We start from the raw sequence: 7,695 nt of genomic DNA, 5'->3' as shown, positions 1-7,695 counted from the left end.
CTTTGGGACTCTGGAGAATTGCAACAAATGAGAATAGATAATACTCAACTAAAAAAGAAGATGTTTGACTCATTCTTTTATTAAAGGGTAAACTTGCCATACCTGTTTACCTAATCAGAAAAGCAATATAGTAGAAGGAGGAGCCCCCAGTATTGTAGTGGGTTAAACCGCTGACCTGCTGAACTTGCTGACCGAAATGTCGCCAGTTTGAATGTGGGAAACAGGGTGAGCTTTTGCTGTTAGCCCCAGCTTCTTCCAACCTAGCAGTTTGAAAACATGCAGATGTGAGTAGATCAATAGGTACTGCTCCGGCAGGAAGATAATGGCACTCCGTGCAGTCATGCTGACCACATGACCTTGGAGGTGTCTACGGACAACGCCAGTTCTTCAGCTTAGAAATGGAGATGAGCACAACCCCCAGAGTTGGACACGACTGGACTTAATGTCAGGGATAAATTTTTACCTTTTACCTTAGTAGAGGGAGTGTTGAATAACCTTCTGCTATAGCTCCATTTATTTTTGACCAGGCCTCTTGTCTAGAGTATCTTATTGAGAAATAATGCTATCTTCTTGAGAAATATTCTGTGAGTTTCTCAGAAATGTGTTCCAGTTGGAGTACTGTAAAAATACTAGTCCAGAAATTTTAGACAAGTTTCTGCTTGTGGGTGGTAGGGTGGAAGCTCAATTACATGGCTTTCCATCCCACAAACAGTTCAATGACAGCCTTTACTCATTGCTCTTTTACTCTTAGCTTTGAACAGAAAGACAAATCTTCCCTTGGATGAAAAACGTGTGGCTTGTGCGTACAGAATGGCCTATATGTCTGCTGTAAATCTGGAATGCAGACAAAGGGGTGGTGTTGCAAAAGTCTGGGTCAATTAAGAATTGTTCTACATTTGCTAACCACAGGGAAGAATGCAGCTTGCCATTTTTCTATGGAAGTCATATAACCTTTGCATATATCTCATTCATGTGTAAAGCCCAAAGTCAATGTTATTTTAACTCCTTTTTAATATCATCAAGTTTCCTTTCTTTTATAAGTTCTGTTAACTACTGACAATTTTATAAGTTCAGTTGTAACTAACTACTCCAGTATCTCAGGGTAATTTGAACCTTAAGCTGCCCTGGGTTTTGGCAACTTGAAGATGCATGAAATAACATTACAGTAGAGTCTCACTTATCCAACACTCGCTTATCCAACATTCTGGATTATCCAACGCATTTTTGTAGTCAATGTTTTCAATACATCGTGATATTTTGGTGCTAAATTAGTAAATACAGTAATTACAAAATAACATTACTGCATATTGAACTACCCTGTTTCCCCTAAAATAAGACATCCCCAGAAAATAAGACCTAGTAGAGGTTTTGCTGAGTTGCTAAATATAAGGCCTCCCCCGAAAGTAAGACCTAGCAAAGTTTGTGTTTGGAAGCATGCCCGCCGAACAGAACACCAGAGCATGCAAGATTGATAAATGTACGTACCATAGATGGTTGTACATGGAAATAATGGTCATAACAAGAAATTCTTGATAGAATTCACAGTTTGTCTGGTTATGCTGGTTTGTGGTGATAACTATTGTACAGTATATGATAAATTTTCATTTTTTTTTGTTCAACAATAAATGTGAATTCTTCTTCATGGAAAAATAAGACATCCCCTGAAAATAAGACCTAGAGCATCTTTGGAAGCAAAAATTAATATAAGACACTGTCTTATTTTCGGGGAAACACGGTACTTTTTCTGTCAAATTTGTTGTATAACATGATGTTTTGGTGCTTAATTTGTAAAATCATAACCTATTTTGATGTTTAATAGGCTTTTCCTTAGTGACTCCTTATTATCCAACATATTCGCTTATCCAACATTCTGCCGGCCCGTTTATGTTGGATAAGTGAGACTCTACTGTATATCACATCAAATCTGAGCTCCAGAGCAGATGAAATAAGTCCAGTTTCTAATGATTTATAATCTGAATTAGGCACATACTTCCTGTCTATGTTTGTTTCACAACATGGGAGGTGAAAGCCTATGTTGTTGAACTAGGCACAAGTGTCAATTTAAATGTTTGAACATTGATGCTTCCACACAGCCATATAACCCAGAATATAAAGGCAGATAATCCACAATATCTGCTTTGAATTGGATTATCTGAGTCCATGCTTCCATATAATCCAGTTCAATGTGGATTTTATACAGCTGTGTGGAACTGGGGGGGGGGGGGGCATGTTTTAGGATTTTGATTTAAAAATCTTCATTTGGAGGATAAGATGTAACAGAATGTTGTTGTTTTTTTACTTATTTCATTTAGGATAGTTAATTTATGAACTATATTTATGAGCAATTGTTCCCACATGTCAGTGAAGCCCCTTTTACAGTGCCATATAAAATCCAGATTATCTGCTTTGAATTGGATTATAAGGCAGTGTAGACTCATATAATCCAGTTCAAAGCAGATAATGTGGATTATCTGCTTTGATAATCTGGATTATATAGCAGCATAGAAGGAGCCTGAACACAATTATTACAAAATGTAAACAACAATATATTAAAGCCTGTCAAATTGAAATAATAATAATAATAATAATAATAATAATAATAACAACAACAACAACAACTTTATTTTTATACCCCGCCTCCATCTCCCCACAGGGACTTGGGGCAGCTAACATGGGGCCAGGCCCAAATTTCCATATCTCCATGGCACACCTCTTAAACTCTGTTTATAGGTGTGCATGGTGTGTATAATGGCACACATTGTGTTTGCACCAAACAAGCAACCTGTGGTTATAGGTCAAGTGAGAGTACCCCCCCCCCCTCCCTTAACTCCAACTTGATGTGGTTTTCCCAGAAACAAACTGGGTCTCAGGCTAAAACATTTATCCCACTTCTGCCTTAAAGCAAACAGTAAACATGTTTTCAAGGACTAAAGGATAAGGTTTGGGTTCTGGATTCTGACCGGGGATCTGGTTTTGAGGTCCAGCAAATGAACTATATATGAACTGGAAGAAAGTTCCTATTTTTTGGAAGACAGCTCTAGGATTTTTCCAGTCAGCATATCTCGTAATTTTACTAAGCTTCCAGAATCTCCCCGCCAGCTCCAGTTTGAATGACAGTCAGGGAATAGCTATTTAGAAAGATTGAGGGTCCTGTGTAAAGCCTATATAAACAGATTCTATATTTTGTGAAATCTAAGTGATTGCCATTATTTTTTTAATTCCAACTGATATTCCAGGAGCTGAATGTACCTGAGGTAGAGAATCTTACAAAATTCATACTAGCAATGTTTGTCTTCTCTGTCATTTGTCAGTAGCCCATGAAGTTGCCAGCTGAACAGTCTTTTCCTTGTTTCAGTGACAGTAAAGTATGTTTGCTTATATTCCAGTGGATTTAGTTGGAAATTAGAAAAGAAAACACAATACAAAATGCCCATTTAACATTTTGGTCTGATAGCAGGTTCAAATGACATTATACACTCCCACTTACAATGTACTAACTATGTACTTCATGTATAAACAACCATACAGGTTTCTATAACCTGGGAACTGTGCTGCATTATATTGACCCAACAGATCAAAGTATCAAAAATTATGCGCAACTCTGTTATCCAAAATAAATGAACTTAAAATAAACGTTAAGGTAAAGATAGTGCAAACAAAACTCTCATTTACCAAAGGCTTTTTTCATATCTGAATTGCACAAAAAGGGCATAACAGAACTTAATGGGATAACTTGGAAAAGTTACCTTTTTGGCCATGCTCAGTGGATTCTCAGAGTAGTCATTTAAACAAGAATCTTTGTAAATTCTTGTTAATAGAGATTGGTCTAGTGCCAGTCATTAGTATGTTTTTCTTCTGAAGCAAAGACACCTGTGTTATAGTAGCTGTTTATTCATAGGCATAATATATAGGATGTCCATTCCACATGTGCATTTGAGGTGGGGCCAGATGAGGCACCCTTTACACAATTAAATTCATAAAGGAAGTGAGCTAAAGAAATATATATCAGTTGTCATCTCAAATAATGTATTTCCATTCCCCAACTGATGCACAATAATATAATAAATAAAGTTTATTATAGAAGAGAACAAATGAAATTAGTGAGGGAGGACTGGAAGATATGATCAGCTCCCATTTCCTCTCTTTACTTAATGATGCCTCTCAATACTGCCGCCTGATAAGGTCCTGGGAGCTGTAGCCCTCAAAGGTAAATTTCCCAAGCTTTTCCTTAAAGTTAGGAAAAGAGACTAGTAACTGAGGGTATTAGTACCATAAATGTCACTCAGTGAACCAGCCACTAGGTCATGCTCAAGGGCAACACAATCGTGCTTATTTTAAACCCACACTACAATCTAGTTTCATCTTCACAATGCTTTCATTTCTTAGCACTTATGGGTTTTCCGTCACTTAAAATATATACCTCAAGTAAGTTAATTTAAAATAAATACACACAACGAATTAATTTACCAACTTTAGCTCGTGTTCTCTTTGTTTTTTTCAGTGGCATTCTTGTTCTGTTACAATTCCATATTGAACTATGAATCTTTTCCCCGTGAATGGAAACTTCACATTCTCCCTCAAAACAGATTTGCTTCAACCAAACTATTGGTTATACACATTCTCTTTTTGTTGTTGTGTACCCTCAGGTCCTTTCTGACTTATAGTGATCCTAAGGTGAACCTATAACAGCATTTTCTTGGCAAGATTTGTTTAAAAGGGATTTGAATGACTTGCCCAAGATGGCCAAGTGGGGATTCAAACTCTGGTTTCCAATAATCAAACCATAACACCACATTGGCTCTCCACACATTCTCTAGGATGTGCATATTTTTGTACATGTGGTTTTATGTGTATTTCACCCTTGCAGAACACATCATAGGTTTTAAAGATGTACAGATTCCTTAAGGAAAAAATCTCCTTCATTCCACTGCAGGTCTTTGGGAATGTGAAATAGATAATTCAGTACAGCAACCCAATGAGCATACTTTTCCATATATGTATATACAACTTGTTTTTAAAAGGAACCATCTTCTTTGAATAGAAAGGTAAGGGCTTCAGAAGAATATAAAAGTAAAACTGACCCCCTCCCCCTTGTCAGCATGGCACCACTTCTGGCCTTCTTAAATGCCTGGGAAGGGAAACGGTGGCACTAGCCAGGGACTGCTGCCTGTCCTACCCTGAGGAAACATTGATGCTTTTTCCTCTACACAAAATTATCTTTAATTTATCCACATATCATATCCATAATTTGGTCCCATACCTTCCCTTGACTTATACATGAAGTTGGCTTAAACCTGAGTATATATAGTAGTTGATTTATGTTTTTTAAAAAAGATCCTTGAGGTTCTCAATCCCTAGAGGCTGTCGCACAAGCTACCTACCAGGCCTAAATGAAGAATCACTAAATCAGCTACAGGAATATCTCAGACAATTTCAAGAGAATTCATACAGCGATGAGACTATAGCAGCAGGTCAAAAACTATCTACAGCCATAAGTAATGCTAAGAAAGACTGCTGGATAGAGCTGCTTGAGAACCTTGATATGTCTAAGAGTAGCCGAAAAGCCTGGCAATTGCTGAGATGCCTGGATAGTGACCATCTGGTCAACCATGGACACACAAACGTGACACCACACCAGATAGCTCACCAGCTAATTCAGAATGGGAAAACCAACCGCAGTAGAGTAAAGATGAAAATCAACAGGGTGCCAGAACTTGAAACCCACCAGTTGTCATCTCCTCTAAACCTGAAAGAACCCAGAGAAGCTATCAAGAGATATAAAACTGGTAAAACACCTGGCCTAGATGACTTAATGATGGAGCAAATCAAACATTTGGGGCCCAAAGCTAAAAACTGGCTTTTGAAATTCTACAATCAATGCTTGGCACACAAACAGATTTCCAGAGCATGAAGGAAAACTAAGATCATTAGAATCATAGAATCATAGAATAGTAGAGTTGGAAGAGACCTCATGGGCCATCCAGTCCAACCCCCTGCAAGAAGCAGGAAAATCTGCTTCTTCCCCATCCCATTGCCATTTTAAAACCTGGTAAAGATGCCTCCAATGCCATGAACTACCGACCAATCTCCCTCTTATGTCATCTATATAAAGTCTATGAGAGGATGCTATTAAATCGATTAGGACCTGTCATCAAACCTAAGCTTATTGCACAACAAGCAGGTTTCAGACCAGGAAAAACTGTTCAGGTCAAATTCTCCATCTGACTGAGCATATCGAGGAAGGCTATGAGAAAGGCTGCATTACGGGAACAGTTTTTGTGGACCTTACATCAGCCTATGACACAGTGTAACATAGAAAAATGCTGCATAAAGTCTACGGGACTTTGATTTTACAAAAACTGTCCAGACCCTGCTGGAAACCGCAGCTTCTATGTGGAGTTTCAAGGTAGGAAAAGTAGATGGAGGAGGCAAAAGAATGGTTTACCCCAAGGCAGAGTTCTTGCACCAATCTTGTTTAACATCTTCATGAATGATCAGCCACTACCACCACTCACAAAGAGCTTTATATATGCTGATGACCTTGGCCTAACAACACAAGTGAAAGATTTTGAAACAGTTGAAAAGCAACTCACTAATGCCTTGAAAGATCTCTCCAGCTACTACAAAGATAACCACCTGAAGCCTAACCCCGCCAAGACACAAGTGTGTGCTTTCCACTTACGTAATCGTGAAACTAACAGGAAACTGAAAGTTACTTGGGAAGGCCAAGAGCTCAAACACTGTTTCCATCCTAAATATCTTGGTGTCACCTTAGATCAAACACTAACATATAGGAAACACTGCATGAACACCAAGCACAAAGTAGCTGCACGCAATAACATCCTGCATAAACTTACTGGCATTGCATGGGGTGCAGACCCACAATTAAGAAGAACATCAACCCTGGCCTTGTATTTCTCAACTGCTGAGTATGCCTGTCCTGTCTGGCACAAGTCTGTCCATGCGAAGCAGGTGGACATAGCACTGAACGAAACATGCAGAATAATCACAGGACGCCTTAAACCTACACCTGTTGATAAACTCTATAAGCTAGCTGGCATTGCCCCCCCCCCCCCCGATGTGCGACGGGAAGTTGCTGCTAACAGTGAGAGAAATAAGGTCGAACATTGTGAAAGCCACCCACTGCATGACTATCAGCCTCCTCCCAGTAAACTCAAGTCAAGGAGGAGCTTCATGAGAATCACCACTCCTCTAGATGTTCCCCCGGCAACAGCAAGGGTGTCCCTCTGGGCAGCTAAACCAGGCAATCCCAATTGGATGACCCCCCATGAGGGTCTGCCTCCAGGGGCAAACCAAGAATGGGCAACTTGGAAGTCCATAAATAGACTGAGAAGCGGAGTGGGCAGATCAAAAGACAACCTGGCAAGGTGGCACTACCTGGAGGAATCTTCCACCTTGTGTGACTGTGGAGCAGAACAAACAACTCCTCATATGTATTCTTGCCCACAATGCCCTGCCTCATGCATGGAGGAGGAGTTGTTCAAAGCTACGGACAATGTGATTGCTGTTGCCCATTTTTGGTCAAAAACTATTTAGCTGTTTGTGATTCCTTTATTTTATCACTTTTAAACTTATTTATTATGCAATGCTTTTGACATGAAATAAATAAAGTTGATTTATGAATGCTCTTGTAACATATATGGCTTAGGTCAGGGGTACTGGGCCGGGCTGTGG

The sequence above is a fragment of the Anolis carolinensis genome, chromosome 5 (assembly GCF_035594765.1).
Source record: "Anolis carolinensis isolate JA03-04 chromosome 5, rAnoCar3.1.pri, whole genome shotgun sequence".
Taxonomy (NCBI): domain Eukaryota; kingdom Metazoa; phylum Chordata; class Lepidosauria; order Squamata; family Dactyloidae; genus Anolis; species Anolis carolinensis.
Note: the sequence above shows the minus strand (reverse complement) of the source record.